Source organism: Pseudophryne corroboree, chromosome 2 (assembly GCF_028390025.1).
Source record: "Pseudophryne corroboree isolate aPseCor3 chromosome 2, aPseCor3.hap2, whole genome shotgun sequence".
NCBI classification, from domain to species: domain Eukaryota; kingdom Metazoa; phylum Chordata; class Amphibia; order Anura; family Myobatrachidae; genus Pseudophryne; species Pseudophryne corroboree.
Genome location: NC_086445.1, coordinates 785,774,239 through 785,794,460, shown reverse-complemented (window position 1 = coordinate 785,794,460; position 20,222 = coordinate 785,774,239).

Sequence of the window (20,222 nt, the reverse complement as noted above, 5' to 3'; positions counted from 1 at the left end):
TACCTTAGGATCAAACTCACCAACCCCTCTTGCTGCCACAGGTTTAAACACTTTGTATGTCTGACCCTTTGTTTTGTTTTTTTGTATTTTGGGGGGGGGGGGGTATTTTATCAGACATATCCTTATCCTTAAGTTCTGCTATACCTCTGGTTCAAAGCTGCTCACCTTAGGGAATGGTACCCTATCTTTGTCAGTCATACGTACCCATTCAGACAAAAAGTCTTCAGTGTGTGAACCATATTTTCCACACATAACAAACCTCGCTGACCCCTTGGGCCGCGGCTCTTCAACCTGAACCCTGGCTACAAAACGTCCACCGCTTGTGCAATTGGATCCCATCGCGGACTTTTTCCCTTTTTACACAATCCCCAATGCACAATACGAATAGACGGTGAAAGTTCTTAGAGCGCGTTCACACACTCCTTCTCTGCTGAGTACCACGACTCACTCCAATAGTGACCACCGCGTACCCAGTGAGGTCCCTAATTGGTTTCTGTTCACTGGAAGTGTTAGGAGTGACTTACCTTTTCCAGTGAATATACACCGCTGGAGATTTTCCTGAGAGAGACCAGCGAAAACTCCCTATACACTTATACACAAATCACGCTTGCGTATGCTCTACACAGCACTACTGATACCGCAGTTCTACGCAAAAGATCGTAAAAGGGGTATCAAGTTGTGCTGTATATATTGCACCCACAAACGCGCGGTCCAATCGCACAGCGTATAGGTACTTGTTACCTATCTGCCGTACGACCACAGGTCGATGTACAAACTGCGACCCTCAGCCCGGAGCGTAATACAAAAACCTTTTTTACTTCAATACTTGGCAATACTATGCACTATCACGCTCCTCTGCAAATCACCTCACGATTTGCGTATTAAACCTTATACTAACGTGAGTCAGCCGCCTCACGCCACCAAGCCTCCACTTACTTGATGTACCACACGACGGGTTCCCGAATTCCCTGGGTTTGAATATCCACTCACTCCTATGTTCGCTCACTCAAATACACTTTGTTTTTCTGTACAGAAAATTTTAATTCATTCAGACAGGCAGCTTTACCCCAGAGGCAATACAGTTTTTAAACTAAATTTAGAGTAACCTGCTTTTGAAAGCTTTGCGATGCGTCCATCGGAGCCGGTCAATTACAGCCGCGTTTGTAATGTACAGTGGATTATTAAGACCCTGATATCCCGGACGAGCCCCCATCTGTGAATGCCAAATTGCTTTCTCACAAATATTTAAAATGTCTGCTCTAATATATATTGTAAACGCCTGCACATCTTATTACTATGTGCCATGAATGTGCACTATACATAGCAAAACACTGCATCCCATAAGAGAAAACAATACACCCACACATTATCTGAGTTCCAAAGCTCATTGATGTATATATTTGTCACAGGTTCTCAAACTCGGTCCTCAGGACCCCACACAGTGCATGTTTTGCAGGTCTCCTCACAGAATCACAAGTGACATAATTAGCTCCACCTGTGGACCTTTTAAAATGTGTCAGTGAGTAATTAATACACCTGTGCACCTGCTGGGTTACCTGCAAAACATGCACTGTGTGGGGTCCTGAGGACCGAGTTTGAGAACCACTGTATTTGTTATTAAAAGGATATGGATTCAATATATTACAAAGTACAGTATACCTATAGTTACATGGTTACACTCACATAGTAAGCAGTTAAAACATACAGTTACATACAGTTACAGTTACATGCCAGCATACAATACCATTCCCTCAATGTATCTTATATCTCTCTCTCTCTCTCTGTAAAGTAATGCTGGGACTCCATCTTCCTCTGAGACCAAAACAGGAAATGCCCTCCTGTGTGATCAGCAAGTGTTATCTAGTTTTTGGGGGAGGGATTCATGATGAGTCACTAGTCTCTTTGTATATGCTAATCAGGTTCAGCCTTGAAGACATCCAAAGGGCTGGCCTGAGTTTCCTGTCCACTACCTGTTTGGAATATCTATTGTTCTAATAAAAGTGATTTTAGCTTTTATACATTTAATCATAATTATCCGCTGCAATGTCCCACAACTTCACAACAAGCATCAAATGAATCTACACATCAATCTGGTTGCTTCAATAGTAAACATGACCGGTCTATCTTGTTTCGTTAAAATAATACACATACATGACACCACTCCATCATATACAATTCTAAATCATCATGATGTCTGGCGCTTGATACCACAATTATGTACTGCATGAAATAAGTGTCGAATCGATCTCTGTGGCATGTCCGTGTAAATGCGTGTGTTACCATATATTGCTGTGCTCGCTGCGCATATTTGCAAGTATAGCGACTTATATGTGTGTAGTTTGTATGTACTTTTTATGTAATATTTTTGACTTCGACACTGGAGACTGGAACGGAACTCCTGGGACCTGTAGTTCCACAGGTCCAGTTCACAGGGGATACTCTGAAGACAGAGGACAGAAGCCAGGGAACGCCTGTTCACAGGAAGTGATGCGATGGAGAATGCAGATTCTTGACAAGAAGCTGGTAAGGCTGATTTGAAAAAATGTTGAGGGGGAACGTCTTGAAACTCCAGTTTGTACCCCTGGGACACTATTTCTAAAATCCATGGGTCTAGGGCCGAAAGAGCCCAGAAATGACTGAAGAGTTTGAGACGTGCCCCCACCGGTGTGGACTCCTGCAGAGGAGCCCCAGCGTCATGCCGTGGATTTGGCAGAAGCCGGGGAGATTTCTGCTCCTGGGAACCTGCCACGGCCGGAGATCCTTTACCTTTTCCTCTATTAGCAAGGAAGGAATAACCTCGGACTTTTTTGTATTTATTTGGCTGAAAGGACTGCATCTGCAAGTGGTGAGCTTTCATTTGCTGTGGAGGAACATAAGGCAAAAATGACGACTTACCCGCGGTAGCCGTAGATACCAAATCAGTGAGACCTTCCCCAAACAATACACTACCTTTACACGGTAGAGACTCCATAGCTTTCTTAGAGTCAGCATCAGCATTCCATTGATAAATCCATAATGCTCTTCTAGCTGAGACCGCCATGGCATTGGCCCTTGATCCCAAAAGGCCAATATCTCTCGCCACTTCCTTTAGGTAGGCTGCAGCGTCCCTGAAATAACCCAGCGTTAAAAGGATATTATCTCTATCTAGGGTATCTATATCAGATGACAAGTTATCTGCCCACTTTTCGATAGCACTACTCACCCACGCAGATGCAATAGCTGGTCTGAGTAGTGTACCTGTGGTGACGCAAATGGATTTTAATGTATTTTCCTGTCTACGATCCGCAGGATCCTTAAGGGCTGCCGTGTCAGGAGACGGTAAAGCCACCTTTTTAGACAACCGTGATAGCGCCTTGTCCACAATGGGAGGTGACTCCCACTTTTCTCTATCCCCAGAGGGGAACGGATACGCCATTTGAATCCTTTTGGAAATCAGAAACTTTTTTGTCAGGATTTTCACACATTTTTTCAAAAAGGGTATTCAGTTCATGAGAGGGAGTAAACGTTACCTCAGGTTTCTTTCCCTTATACATACAGACCCTAGTATCAGGAACAGTAGGGTCCTCGGTGATATGCAACACGTCTTTTATTGCCACAATCATGTACTGAATGCTCTTTGCCAATTTTGGGTCTAATCTAGTATCACTATAGTCGACACTGGAGTCAGTGTCCGTGTCGGTATCTGTGTCTGCCAACTGAGCAAACGAACGTTTATGTGACCCCGAGGGGGTCTGGACCAGTGACAACACATCCTCCACAGATTTCTTCCATACCTGGTTCTGAGACTCAGATTTATCTAATCTCTTATTAATAAGAGCCACATTAGCATTCAAAGCATTCAACACATTTACCCAATCAGGAGTCGGCGGTGCCGACAGGGTCACTCCCACAGCCGAATCTGCCCCTAACACAGTCTCCTCCTGGGAAGAGCACTCCGCCTCAGACATGCCGACACACTGGGCCAATAGGGGACAGACCCATAGTAAAGCCTGTCAGAGAAACACAGAGGGAGTTTGCCAGCTCACAACCCAGTGCTTATCCCGGCTCTGAAACCTTAGTATAATGCCTCAGACCCTGCAGCGCTTTTATAATAACTTATTTTAGCACCAAATTTACTGTGCCCCCCCCCCCCCCCCCCTGTTTTGCACCCTGTTACTTGTACAGCAGTGGTGAGGAAGGACCAGCGTCTCTGCAGCTCTGTGAAGAGAAAATGCCGCTGATGAGAGCTGTGAGGTCTAAGCCCCGCCCCCTTCATGGGGCGCTTCAGCCCGCTATTTTTCAAACTAATTATACTGGCGGGGTAAGAATTTAGTGCCTAGGCACTCTAATTGCACTTTGCCAGTCTTAAAAGAGGTTTTTAATGCTGCCCACCTGTCTTCTGACTTCTGGCTCTGCAAGGGGGATGACGGCGGGCTCTGGTAATGATCCCCTAGTGTTCCAAACCCTCAGGAGCCAATGGTGTCCTGTAGCCAAGAAGCAGAGCCTTTAAACTCACTAGAAGTAGGTCTGACTTCTCTCCCTAAGTTCCACGATGCAGGGAGACTGTTTCCAGCAGTGCTCCCTGAACATAAAAAACCTAACATAAAGTCTTTTCTGAGAAACTCATTAGAGCTCCTCAGTGTGCATCCAGTCTGCCTGGGCACAGATTCTAAACTGGAGTCTGGAGGAGGGGCATAGAGGGAGGAGCCAGTTCACACCCATTCAAAGTCTTAAAGTGCCCATGTCTCCTGCAGATCCCGTCTATACCCCATGGTTCTTATGGTGTCCCCAGCATCCTCTATGACGTATGAGAAAAGTGGTTAACATCTTAATGTAAAATGTTAACATTTATCTTTATGTGACATAATGACTGTTTAATGTGATAATACAAAGGTCATTAAAAATTCATATCAGAACTTTTACAGCAAAGAACCTGATAGTTTTGCACTTGCAAAGCCATATTCTTCATAAAAAATAAAAAAAAATGCTTATCACATAATTAGTTTAGAAACCTCCATGGATATCCTAGAAACATTTAAACATTTGAGAAATACGTGTGACTAACAGCCCCAAAGCCGATTCTGTTCCTTCCCCTGTACATCTGCTGTTTTTAAAGAGCACCTGTTTACCACATACGGTGTAGGCAGTCATTTTTTCACAATGTATAAATCAGTGACATACAGTAACTGACTCAATTAAAGAGCCACTGGCAAGAAAAATATGTTGGTCTATTTTATCATTTAGGCTATTTTATCATTATTCTAGATACTACAATTCCTTCCACTTGAAATATGACTTTTGTTTGAAATAACCTTTAATCTGAGAAACATAGAATTTGACGGCAGATAAGAACCAGTTGGCTCCTCTTGTCTGCCCCCTTTTTTTTTACCATATTATTATCTTAAACCTTAGTTGATTCTTACTTCTTTATAAGGATATTCTTATGTATATCATATGCTTGTTTAAATTGCTCTACTGTCTTAGCCTCTACCACCTCTGATGGGAGGCTATTCCACTTGTCCACTACCCTTTCTGTGAAGTAATTTTTTTCTCAAATTTCCCCTGAACCTCCCCCCCTCCAGTCTCAGTGCATGTCCTTCTGTCCTATTGCTTTTCTTCATTTGGAGAATGTTTCCCTCCTGGACTTTGTTAAAACCCTTGATATATTTGAAAGTTTCTATCATGTCCCCCCTTTCCCTTCTCTGCTCCAAACTATACATGTTGAGATTTCTTAGTCTTTCTGGGTATGTTTTGTGATGTAGGCCATGCACCATTTTAGTTGCCCTTTTTTGTGCAGTCTCTAATGTATTAATATCCTTTTGAAGATATGGCCTCCAGAATTGAACACAGTATTCTCGATGAGGCTGTACCAATGACCTATACAGTGGCATTATTACTTCTTTCTTTCTGCTGCTGATTCCTCTCCCAATGCAGCCAAGCATCTGACTTGCCTTCCTCATTGCTCTGTTACATTGCTTACCTGCCTTTAAGTCATCTGAAATAGTGACTCCTAGAACCCTTTCCTCCTCAGTAGTTTCCAGTATAGTGCCATTAATACTATATTTAGACTTTGGATTTTTGAGACCCAAGTGCATGATTTTGCATTTTTTTGGCATTAAACTGTAATTGCCACACTCTTGACTATTCCTCTAGTCTACCTAGATCCTCAATCATTTGTTTTATCCCACCTGGTGTGTCTACCCTGTTGCATACCTTTGTGTCATCTGCAAAAAGGCATACTTTCCCTTTAATACCATTTGCAATGTCACCAATTAAGATATTAAAAAGCACTGGTCCAAGTACAGATCCCAGTGGTACACCACTGGTAACGGGATGCGGTCAACATCCCGCTGGACGGGATCCCGGCGGTCGAAATACCGACGCCGGAATCCCGACCGCCACAATCCCGACATATTCTCCCTCCGTGGGTGTCCACGACACCCATAGAGGGAGAATATAATAGTGTGCCGAGCGTGGCGAGCGAAGCGAGCCCGCAAGGGGCTGCATTCCGCTCGCCATCCCTGTCGGGATTGTGTGGTCGGGATTCCGATGTCGGTATTTCTACCGCCAGGATCCCGTCCAGCGGGATTACGTACTGATCCCCTGGTAACATTTCACTCCTGTGAATGCACTTCGTTTACCACAACTCTGTTTTCTATCCTGCAACCAAGATCTTATCTATTCAATAATCCTAGTATCCGATCCCAAACGTCCAAGCTTATTTAGCAGTCTGCGATGTGGAACAGTGTCAAAGGCCTTACTAAAGTCTATTATAGCTACGTATATCCATGGCTCCACCTTTATCAATCACTTTAGTCACACAGTCAAAAAGTCAATAAGATTTGTTTGACATTATCTCCCCCAAGTGAATCCATGCTGTTTGGGATCCTGTAAATTGCTGGATTTGAGATAATCTACAACTTTTTCTTTTAAGAGTGTTTCCATTAATTTCCCTACTACTGATGTAAGACTCACTGGTTTGTAGTTGTTTGCCTCTTCCTTGTTTCCACTTTTGTGCAGTGGGACTACGTTCGCTCTTTTCCAGTCCTCTGGAATTACTCCTTTAGCTAATGACTGGTTGAAAAATTCTGTCAATGCTGCTACCAGCACCTCTTTAAGTTCTTTTAGTATCCTTGGATGTATCCCTTCTGGCCCCATAGATTTATCCACTTTCAGCTTTGAGAGTTCTGTTAGGACCTTCTCCTCTGTAAATGTACTTGTTTAATTTTCTTGAATATCTCTGCAACTTAACTGTGAACCCTTCCCCTCTCTTTCAGTAGTGAATACTGAGCAAAAATAATTATTAAGATGATCTGCTATTACATTGTCTCCCTTAACAAGACTCCCAGTCTCTGTCTTTAGTTTTATTATTCTACCTTTTGTGTTTCTCCTTTCACTTATATACCTAAAAAAAAGTTTTGCCTCCTTTACCCACTGACTGGGCCATTTTCTTCTCAGCTTGTGCCTTTGCACATCTGATTACCTTCTTAAGGCCCATACACACTTGACGATGCACACGTCGTTAACGACTTCCCTTGAACAGCTGAGCTGATAAAGCTAAATATTTGTCTTACTTAAAACCCTTTAAGAGGTCTAAGAACACTGTACGCTACTGACGTATGGAGTACCGTAAGGGTACGCACGTTGCGTAACAATCGCTTAGCCGTGGTCGAGACGCTCAAGCGTCACGTTCGCTCACGGCCAAGAGATCACAGGCAGGCACGCTATTGGCTGCCGACTAACGTAATGGTTCGCTGTAGCGTAGCGGACGCTCGGGACCACGAGGAGATCACCAGCGGCGCAGACGCTCACAATGTTAAACCTTTAAATCTAAACCATAAACAATGTAATATGCAGTAAAACCTTAGTGTAGAGATAGGGTGTAGATGCAACACAGTGTAACCTTATTAACTTAAAAGCTGTTCGAGCGTCACCGACGCTCTGAGAATACTTAACACTATAAGAAATACACAACTACCGGGCTTAGGGTCTAACGCCTTATATGAATGTTATACTTGCAAAAAGAATAATACAATACAAGTCATACACTACAATATAACACAGACTAACTAACCAGATAACTACACAGGAAATACAATACAATTACGTTTGAGGGAAAATGAGAGAGAAAGAGGAGGAGAGAGAGAGAGAGAGATATGACTCACAATAACAAGAAAGACAATATGATTGCGGAGAAAACTTACGCACAAGGTGAACGATCGCATGCGCCTCGATATCCAGCTACCGATTATCAGCAATGAGAACCGTTGAAGAGAGTGAGCTGGATATGGTCGGCTTGTCTATTTATGCCCCACACACAATACAATTCAATGGTCCCTACAATCTCATTGTTCATTGGACACAGGAATTCGTCTTCGCATTATAACAAGAGGTCATAGGTCGATTCATACAGGTGGGCTGTGACTACTTCCAACTGCTCAGGTGGGTGGGAAACTAGGTTTTCCGCCGCATGGATAAGTGCAAATAATAGTAAATGGACATAAACTTCTTATGTCCATAACTATTCGCACGAGCGATTAATTCGCTTCAAACCAACACCGGAATATTGCTAATTAAATACTCTTCCGATGGATACTAAACACCACTGTATAATCCATGTCTGACCCTTTGTATCAGACAAAGAGGGATCTCTCTGTCCACGAACATGCTACATTAACTAAACTTTCAGAATCTATCAAAGGGACCATGATCTACAAAATACATTATATGGTTAAAATATGTAACGATTGAGTCGCACGCTACGCACACATAAACTCTACCGTAAATGCACATCCCGTGCGCCTGCGGGTGCACACAACAGCGGGTATGCGCACGCACGGGAGAGCGTACGCATGCGCAGAGCGGACATGTATGAGGTGCAAATATGGCAGTGTGCATAGTGATATTTTTCTGACTTTGACAGTCCACCCTTTGGCAGTCAACAATAACTGCCACTTCCTAAAACATTTCAAAAAGAGAAAAATATATGTCAGGTGTAAATACATTTCCATGGTTGGGAAAGGGAGGAGGGAAGAATGTGTGAAAAGGGTATGACCTAGTGAGATAGCAGAAGCATGTGTGTATGAATCCATGTTTGGGGGGTCATGTATCATCGTGCCGTACGTGTTGTAAATCAAGCTTCGAGGTATTGCGAAGTATACATTTGAATTCCTTCTTATCCCGCGGTACGGGTCTGTGGATGGGCTGTCAAACTTTACCGAGCTCTTTTCGGATTTTGGTTGCAACAAAATGGGGGAGCACATTTTAGTTGATGATACATGAATGGGGGAATATGTGATTGCTGATATCTGTGCCTGTATTCCCTATCGACTATGTGTGTCATTACCTGAAGGTTGTAGAGATGAAGATAAAGAACACTTATGGTAAATGCAGTGGTATTCTATGTCAGGTTAATGAACATTTGTCGGTTGAAGTCTTGTTCGGTGTCTGTTGAATGCAGTCTTCTTTGGGCTTTTGCCAAAAGGTGTGGGCAAAAAGCTTTGTCAATGTCCATAGACTTACAAAAGTGTTGGGCTAGCGTAATTTTAAAATTTCTAGGGAAACTGGGGGTCTATGGCATAGTTCATCAAATATCTGTGTATAAGGTTGTCAAAACTTCTTCTTTAATCCATCAGTTGTCTGTATACAGGATCATCACATTTCTTGTCCAAGTGGGTCTTTTTACCTTGGGGAGAACGGAAAAACAGGTGAAAGAAACGGACCGTGTAATCGCATTTTCATCACATCATTGTTTCTACCGTTGGGTCATAAATCAAATCCATTGGAATTACAATTTCCTCACTCCTTAGACTCATTACCCTGGTACTACGTTTGCACTTCATTAAAGCCTGACCACATCTAAATACCAAGCCAATCGATATGACAACACCTAAGATACATAGGAGAAACTTCCCAACATCCATTATGACTCCTTGAGCCCATTCTCCTAAACCAGAGAACCAATTTCGCGGGTTCAACCATGACACCCAACCAGTCAGCTCATTACCCACAGCAGCAAGAGTGAGATTGTGTCTCCTGCGAAATTCCCACTTTAATTGGAGAATATCGTCCATCTTTTGGTCTATGACCTCGACCGGGTCCTCGGTACTATTCGTTATATATGTGCAGCATTTCACGCCGTACTGCATTGCCAGTGTGACACAATATCCGCCTGTCATTGCCGTGAGATAATTGAGAATCATTCTATGCTGAACCAGTTCTGTTTTATAAGCTTGAAGTTCTCTTCCAGTATACCTAAACGTGTCATCATACATTTCTGTGATATTGTCTAACAAATTTGCGAGCGCAGATATGTATTTATAATTCAACACTCCTCTGGCGGTGCGAGTGATGTCTAACGCAAGTAGAAACTGAATCCCGGTGGATTCATGGATCATGTCAGAGGCCGGATGCTCTGTTCTTTCTGTCAGTTGCCTTTTAACTACGTGCTCGTAATGAGTGTGAGTATAAGGAGCTTGGGCACCACGGTGTATATCTTTCATTTTGGCATGTGATACAGTCATTACCTCAGGCAGTACTTTTCCAATATAACACAATCCTTCAGAGTTTGGGGCAAGCCACTTATACGCCTTCCTCCCGCATATGAAATATGCATCATCGGGGAGAACATATGGGACGGAGTAGGACATAACCATATTACACATCTTCCATGTGAAATCTCCTAACCCTAATTCTCCCATCTGTCTAGTACACGTATCAGCTTGTACGATATGTGCACAGTATCCTGGTGATACCTCTCCAACTCTCATGATTCTACATCCTAGGGTATACCCATATCGGAAAGATTTTTCCTTACCGGCTATGTGGCGTATAAGCTCTGTATCTGCAGGCATTCTATCTGCTCTATATGAAAAGGTCATGGTTTGGTTACTCCATGACACTTCCCAATTTCCCGGCTTTCGGGGATTGGAAATGTTAAAACATATTAGGGATTTATCCACATGATATTGGTGGAGCTTCAAACTAGGAGGGCTGGAGATATTAAACCTCCTGTCCACCGGTCTCCCACCCTTTAGCTCAAGTACCTCCCCTACCGTCAAAGGAAATGGTACTAGTCCTGATTTGCTATGACCTTGAGGTACTTGAGAGAGCATACCCAACAATCTGTTTGATTTAACACACTACCCACTAAGGAGTGATAGTCACTCAATGGATGCCGGTCCATGTGGATATTAAAACTGGATTGGCATTTCTTAATGCACCCATCCTCAACTACATTGTCACAGAGCCTACAGATACAGTTTTCTTCAGCTAACAATCCTTCACAATTCCTTCTATTGTCAATGCTATCGGATCGTTTTCTGATACTCGCCTTTACTTGTTGGTTAAGTTGTTCTTGGAAAACTACGCCTCCATTTTTGTCATCAGAACCCATTCCAGAACCTCTCTCGACCTCCATGGTACTCTCGCCGGAACAGACTGCTCTGGTCAACATCATGGTCAACAGGAAAATCCGGATCACAGTCTCTTGGGGCAAGTCCATCTTATAGGAGGAAACGGGGAAGAATGAGAAGGGGAAAAAAAATAATTGAGGGAGAGGGGATGGGAAGTGGAGAAAAACAATAAAAGGGAGCAGGGAATCGACAACTGCTTTTGATCTTATGATTTTCAATGCTCAGGTGCCGCCTCAGTCCTCTTGGAACAGACACTCCAGTGATACACCTTCCTCTACCGTCTGTTCCTTATCACGGGACCTCTCTGGATCAGCAACCTTCTTACAGTGGGACGAATGAACCCAAGTCTCTCTCTCGGCAACCTTCAATGCTGTAGTGCTAGTCAATAAGACTTGGTATGGTCCTTCCCATCTGTCAATAAGGCAACCTGAGCGTAGAAAATTCCGTATCATTACATAATCCCCAGGTTCAATGTCATGACAATTACTATCTGGTAAATCAGGAATCACCAACTTCAAATTATCATTTTGATTCCTTAGCTGTTTACTCATGTTAACCAGGTACTTTACAGTCACTTCATTGTTACACTTCAAATCATCCTGAGGGTTAATCATAACATGCGGTTGTCGACCAAACAAGATTTCAAAGGGAGACAGATTAAGAGGGGACCTGGGAGTGGTTCTGATGCTGTACAGTACAATGGGTAAAGCTTCTGGCCATGTCAATCCTGTCTCTGCCATAACTTTGCTCAGTTTATTTTTAATAGTGCTGTTCACTCTTTCCAACTTCGCACTCGCCTGTGGACGGTATGGAGTGTGCAGCTTGCTATCAATTCCCATCAACTTACACATTCCTTGAAAGACATCACCTGTAAAATGGGTACCCCTATCACTTTCGATTATTCTAGGGATACCATATCTACATACAAATTCCTGCACAATTTTCTTAGCAGTAAACATAGCGGTATTTGTGGCCGCAGGAAATGCTTCGACCCAATTTGAGAATACATCTATACAAACAAGTACATATTTCAAATTTCGACAAGGGGGTAATTGAATAAAGTCAATCTGTATTACCTGAAAAGGGCCGCCTGTAGGTGGGATATGAGATGGTTCTGTTGGTATTGCCTTTCCGATATTCTTTCTCAGGCAGGTAAGGCATGACATTGCTCTCTTACTCGCATGAGATGAAAATCCTGGGGCGCACCAATATGCTCTTACCAACTTGCACATTCCTTCCTTGCCCAGATGAGTCAGCCCGTGTGCTGCCTCAGCTAAACATGGAAGATATGCTCTGGGGGCCACTGGTTTACCTTGTCCATCCGTCCAGAGTCCTGAGGACTCCTGGCCATATCCCTTTGCCTTCCAGACTGCCTTTTCCTGTGTGGAACACAAATTTTGCATTTCACACAACTTCTGTGTGTTGATGGTATTAAATACCATCAATTGTGTGGTGTCTGTCTGTCTGGGGGTACCAGCTGCTAACTTAGCTGCTTCATCTGCTCGGCTGTTACCAAGTGATACTGGGTCCTGGCTATATGTGTGTGCTTTACACTTGATAACAGCCACTCTGTCGGGTTCCTGTATCGCTGTTAGAAGCCTTTTAATGTGAGCTGCATGCGCTACCGGTGTACCAGCTGCTGTCATGAAATTTCTGAGGCGCCATAGGGCTCCGAAATCATGGACCACCCCGAAGGCGTATCTAGAATCGGTGTAGATATTGGCTGACTTGCCCTTAGCCAATTCACATGCTCTGGTTAGGGTGACCAGTTCAGCAACCTGGGCTGAGTGAGGTGGGCCTAGCGGTTCTGCTTCTATGGTGCCTTGGTCATCTACGACTGCGTATCCAGTACACAAGTCTCCCGAGTCTGACTGTCTGTGACAACTACCGTCCGTGTAGAAAGTTAGATCTACATCTTCCAGTGGGTTGTCACTGATGTCAGGCCTTGCGGTAAAATTTTGGGTCAAATATTCCATACAATCATGTGTGTCCTCCTTTGTATTAGATCCTCCTTCCCCACCACTCTCATCCTCCACCCTTTGTGCCTGTCCAGGCACACCTGGGAGATATGTTGCAGGATTTAATGCACTGCATCTCCTTATGGTGATGTTTACGGGGGCCATTAGTGCCAATTCTCATCTTGTAAACCGCGCTGATGAGACGTGCCTGGTTTGGGCAGAATTTAACAAGGCTGATACTGCATGTGGTGTATGAATTGTGAGGTTGTGACCTAGCACTACATCTTCGCTTTTCGTTACTAGCAATGCTATCGCAGCAACGCTTCGCAAGCATGTGGGGAGGGATCGCGCTACCGTGTCTAGCTGAGCGCTGTAGTATGCTACTGGCCTGCTGGCATCACCGTGCTTTTGGGTTAGGACGCCTGCCGCGCAACCAGCGCTTTCTGTTCCGTACAGCTCAAAGGGTTTCCCATAGTCTGGCATACCTAATGCTGGTGCCTGCGTTAGGCACTGTTTAAGTCTCTCAAATGCCATTTCGGACTCGTCTGTATGCGAAATCCGATCAGGCTTGTTTGAGGAGACCATCTCCTGCAAAGGTAACGCTAGAATGGAAAATCCTGGGATCCAGTTACGGCAATACCCACACATTCCTAAAAACGTTCTGATCTGTTGCTGGGTTTGTGGCAGAGTCATGTCTCTAATTGCTTGAATTCTATCAGCGGTCAGGTGTCTCAGTCCTTGTGTTAGACAGTGTCCCAAATATTTTACTTTAGTTTGGCATAATTGTAACTTGTCTTTGGAAACCTTGTGTCCTGTGTCTGAAAGATGAAACAGGAGCTGTTTCGTGTCCTTCAGGGATGCTTCCAATGAATCTGAACACAGTAGTAAATCATCCACGTACTGTATCAATATTGATCCACTCTCTGGTTGGAAAGACTGTAAACAATCATGCAAAGCCTGGGAAAATATACTTGGACTGTCTATGAAACCTTGTGGTAATCGAGTCCATGTGTATTGGACTCCTCTGTATGTAAATGCGAACAAATATTGGCTGTCAGGGTGCAGAGGTACCGAAAAGAAAGCGGAGCAGAGGTCAATAACAGTGAAAAATTTCGCAGTGGGAGGGATTTGCATAAGGATGACAGCTGGATTTGGCACTACGGGGAACTGACTCTCAACTATTTTGTTAATCCCCCTTAGATCCTGCACTAGCCGGTAACCCCTCCCCCCACTCTTTTTAACAGGGAAGATGGGACTATTGGCAGTGCTGGATGTTCTTACCAGAATGCCCTGTTGTAGCAAGCGCTCTATTACGGGATACACTCCTAACTCCACCTCTGGCTTCAGAGGGTACTGTGGGATTTTTGGAGCTATCCTACCATCTTTTACTTGTACAACTACCGGAGCTACGTTTGCCATTAATCCACTGTCCTGTCCATCTTTAGTCCAAAGTGACTCTGGTATCTGGGATGTCATTTCTTCTATTTGGGATGGAATCTTATTTGTCATAATGGTATGTGTCATTAATTTTGATGGGGAGTCTAACATGTCTCGCACTTCCTGAGCGTGATTCTCAGGTATGTCCAAGAATACACCTTCAGGAGTACAATAAATGACGCACCCCATTTTACACAATAAGTCTCTTCCCAGGAGATTAGTCGGTGCCGATGCAGCCAGCAAAAAGGAATGCTTGGTATGTAAAGGCCCTATTGTAATCTCGGCTGGTTTGCTAACAGGGTAGTGCTGGACTACTCCCGTTACTCCTATGGCTGGAATTGTCTTACCAGTGGTTCTCATGCCCACTGTCGAAATTATCACTGATTTGGCCGCCCCCGTATCTACAAGAAAGTTTAATGATTTACCAGCTACATTTATTGCAATTTCGGGTTCACTTTCAGGATTTGCAATCAATTTTACTGGCTGCAGATTACAGGTATGGCCACACCCCTATTGGGTATGGTGACCTCCCTGAATCCCGCTGGCAGCAACTACTTGTGATGGAGTTAACTGGGAACTACCAGAGGCGTGCCAGTCTCTGTTCGGGGGGTATCTTTTTGTTTCCCCTGCATGTGGCTCATAACTCCGTTTCTGCGGACCCTGATCCCAATGTCGTGTGTCGTGTCGTTGTCTAGGGGGTTGGTATGAGTTTTGTGAATTTTTCACTCTACAGTCTCGTGCCATGTGTCCCTGTCTATGACAAGAAAAACAAGTTACCACATTTGACTTACCCACAGGGTTTGGTGATTTATACAAAGGCTGCCTTGTGGTCAGGGCCTGTATACTTACGGCCATTAATTTATCACCTTGTAGTTCCCTGTGTCTGGTGATATTCCGGTCGTGATCAATAGCAGCCTCTCTCAAAGTAGCCACCGACAGACCTCGCCAACATGGTTGCGTGGTCTGTACCCTTGTCTTTAATGCTTCTTTTAAACCATCCATTAGTACAGATACTGCTACTTCTCGATGGTTTATGTTTGTTTTAATGTCCTCTATGCCTGTGTATTTTGCCATCTCTAATAATGCCCTGTGAAAATATTCTGCAGCTGTTTCTGACTCCTTTTGTTTAATGGAGAATATCTTGTTCCATTTAACTACAGCTGGGAAATACTCCTTTAACTGTAAACTTATTCTTTTTACATTATCTTTGTTGTACACATCTGTAAGAGGTACATCCTGATCTAATCCACAGTCAGCTAAAAATTGAGCTGCGTCGACATTAGAAGGTAAACATGCCCTCAGCAATATCTGCCAGTCTTTGTTATTTGGCTCTAAAGTGTTCCCTAGGTCTCTGATGTATTTTTGGCTAGCAACTAAGTCTTTCCTAGGGTCAGGGAATTCAGACACTATGGTTCTTAATTCCATTCGGGAAAACGGGCTGTACATGGCAATGTTCCTAACAGGAGTGACTCCTGAAGTGTCCGTTTTCCCATTTGGCACTGCTATTACCCTAACAGGATTAAGTCTAACAACATCATTCTGTGTAGATTCTACAGCCTGTGGTGAAACAGTTTCAGCATAGTGTATGGTGCCGTACTTACCCGTTGATACGACCTCACCTATCCCTCCACTAGGGGCCTTTGTTACTAATCTCGGGGGTGGAGCCGTGCCTACTGTTGTCTCTGCTATGGTGGCTGCTAGAGAGAGCGCTGATATTGTTGCCGATTCGTCCTCTTGATCACACTCCTGGGGAAAGTTCAAAACAGGGTACAACTTGCACGGGTTACTACTTGCATTGGTTAACTTATTAACATTTACACAGTTGCTAAGTGTTTGTTTGTTACACCCTAGTGCGTCATTCTCCGCAACCAATTTCTCTCCCGTTATGTAAGGTGGTGGCGGGGCCGTGGCTATCAGCTTCCTGATAGGGTTAGATCCCGCCGCCTGAGCCAATCCTCTCTGTATTTCACCCTCCTGTTGCCATAACTGCAAATAATCATAATGTTTGATTCGTCTCTTTGTTGATGTAATGAGACATATCCTCCTCCTTAAATTTTGTAACACTTCTGGGCTAAAGCTACCTACTCTTGGGAATTTCTCCCCGTCATGTACAGTCATTCTCTCCCATTCATCACATAAAACCTCTGTGTGTGAACCGTATTTTTCACACATTACGTACCTTGCCGACCCGACTGGTCGGTTCACTGAATCAACCCGAACCGAGGTTGATCGCCCCCTACCTGAACAATTGGCCCCCATACCTGTAGGCGTTGCTTTCACCACCTCTGACCTTCAATCAGGGTCTTCAGCGAACCCTTACAAAAACCAAAATGTTCAAAATAGGCTGACGGTGGCGGTTTACCGAGTACCCCACTCACTCGCCCACGCCGACCAATACGACCTACACACTGCTCTAGTGCTGGCGTACTCGACCCAGGGCCCCTGCGACCTGAACCTCTATTTACTGGAACATGCGAGGGTTATCCGCAGAACACTTACTCTTTCCAGTAACTATTGGTTGCTGGATAGTTCCTGAGTGACCAGCGAACTTCCCTTAAAATAAAAAATTTTTACACAAATCACGTTAGAATGTACAAATAGTGTTTATGACCAGTTTGTACACAAATGGCACTGGTCAGACTAACTAATGCACACAATTACGTGCGGTACAATCGTTCAGTACATAAGCAACTAATCTTATGTACGGAGCGACCAACGGAATCGAAAATTTCGGCTGCGAATTCCTTCAGCCAGAGCTTTATGGCCTATATGGGTTCTGCACCAACCCTTCCTGGTGTTGTGCTACTCGTCTCTATAGCGGACTTCTTAGTCTGCTGTAACTGGACCTCCTGGTCTTGTTATAAGACCTCCTGGTCTGCTGCTACAGTGTGACCTCCTGATCTGCTACACTCTAATGCTCAAATTTTATGTTTAACCAAGGGATGCCTCCCTAGCCACCATGTACGTCACTTACATGCATGTACCTCACGAGAACTCGACTTCTTTGTGGTTCAACCTCAAAATTGTATAAACTTATATGTAAAACACTCACTCACCACATGTACACTTTTGTTTCTATTTCTATTTCTGCGCAGAAATTTTTTTTCTTTAGACCAGATGTGTTGTAAATTTGGAGAAGGATCTGTTAGTCTAAATTTCGGACACTAAAAATAGACTTGCGCTATTTATCGCGTTGCCACCTCTTCGCCTGCTAAAATATAACACTAGCGTGTGATTTGAGTTACGTGGGCGTACCCGGACGCTCCGTTGCGTAATTTACGCTGCGTGCGTCGGCCTTTGCGCACGCGAGTCTCAGCCCTTTGTTAGAGACACGTGTACACATAGCCAATGTCCACCGTAACACAACTAACACGTTTATCAATGTAGATGATCCTCGATCATCTACCGAGCACCACACCAATCTCTCCTTGTACCTTTAGGTAGAGCTGCGTGTGTGCTTTACAATTTATCCCTTAATATATTACTTTTACACTTTAACTATGAAAATAGCGACAAATCTCTTTTAGCACGTTTATCAATTATAAAATGGCAAACAGGAGAGTGATATATGAAAATACACGAAGAAAAAAAAGAAATGCAGATATGCGTGTGTGCGTACGCAAGACAGAAATAAACAGTTTTAAAAGACACTAGCGTGTTGTTCTTACCTCCGGTTCCGGATTCCCTCAGCACCCTTTACTAAGCGAAGCAGACGCTTATCCAGACAGCACTACGATGAATATGATTTCCCGCCCTTTGCTGATGGATAATGTCTGCTGAAATTACTTAGCAGAGATATGTGAAGGACGGACGAGCCGCCAATTGATAAAGCTAAATATTTGTCTTACTTAAAACCCTTTAAGAGGTCTAAGAACACTGTACGCTACTGACGTATGGAGTACCGTAAGGGTACGCACGTTGCGTAACAATCGCTTAGCCGTGGTCGAGACGCTCAAGCGTCACGTTCGCTCACGGCCAAGAGATCACAGGCAGGCACGCTATTGGCTGCCGACTAACGTAATGGTTCGCTGTAGCGTAGCGGATGCTCGGGACCACGAGGAGATCACCAGCGGCGCAGACGCTCACAATGTTAAACCTTTAAATCTAAACCATAAACAATGTAATATGCAGTAAAACCTTAGTGTAGAGATAGGGTGTAGATGCAACACAGTGTAACCTTATTAACTTAAAAGCTGTTTGAGCGTCACCGACGCTCTGAGAATACTTAACACTATAAGAAATACACAACTACCGGGCTTAGGGTCTAACGCCTTATATGAATGTTATACTTGCAAAAAGAATAATACAATACAAGTCATACACTACAATATAACACAGACTAACTAACCAGATAACTACACAGGAAATACAATACAATTACGTTTGAGGGAAAATGAGAGAGAAAGAGGAGGAGAGAGAGAGAGAGAGATATGACTCACAATAACAAGAAAGACAATATGATTGCGGAGAAAACTTACGCACAAGGGGAACGATCGCATGCGCCTCGATATCCAGCTCCCGATTATCAGCAATGAGAACCGTTGAAGAGAGTGAGCTGGATATGGTCGGCTTGTCTATTTATGCCCCACACACAATACAATTCAATGGTCCCTACAATCTCATTGTTCATTGGACACAGGAATTCGTCTTCGCATTATAACAAGAGGTCATAGGTCGATTCATACAGGTGGGCTGTGACTACTTCCAACTGCTCAGGTGGGTGGGAAACTAGGTTTCCCGCCGCATGGATAAGTAAGTGCAAATAATAGTAAATGGACATAAACTTCTTATGTCCATAACTATTCGCACGAGCGATTAATTCGCTTCAAACCAACACCGGAATATTGCTAATTAAATACTCTTCCGATGGATACTAAACACCACTGTATAATCCTTGTCTGACCCTTTGTATCAGACAAAGAGGGATCTCTCTGTCCACGAACATGCTACATTAACTAAACTTTCAGAATCTATCAAAGGGACCATGATCTACAAAATACATTATATGGTTAAAATATGTAACGATTGAGTCGCACGCTACGCACACATAAACTCTACCGTAAATGCACATCCCGTGCGCCTGCGGGTGCACGTAACAGCGGGTATGCGCACGCACAGGAGAGCGTACGCATGCGCAGAGCGGACACGTATGAGGTGCAAATATGGCAGTGTGCATAGTGATATTTTTCTGACTTTGACAGAGCAAACGACATGAGCATACACACTACCAACGAACAAAGACCAAAGACCATTCATCGTTAAAGCATCCAAGCAGAACAGTTTATTAAAATAATGAGCTGGGAACAGGGCTGGTGAACAGTGGCTTGGTCGTTGGTCGTTCACACCATACACATTCAACGACGTCTCTGGTCGGTAACGACCATAGTGGAAATTGAGCATACATGCTCCACAGATAAGCGAGGGTCATTAACGT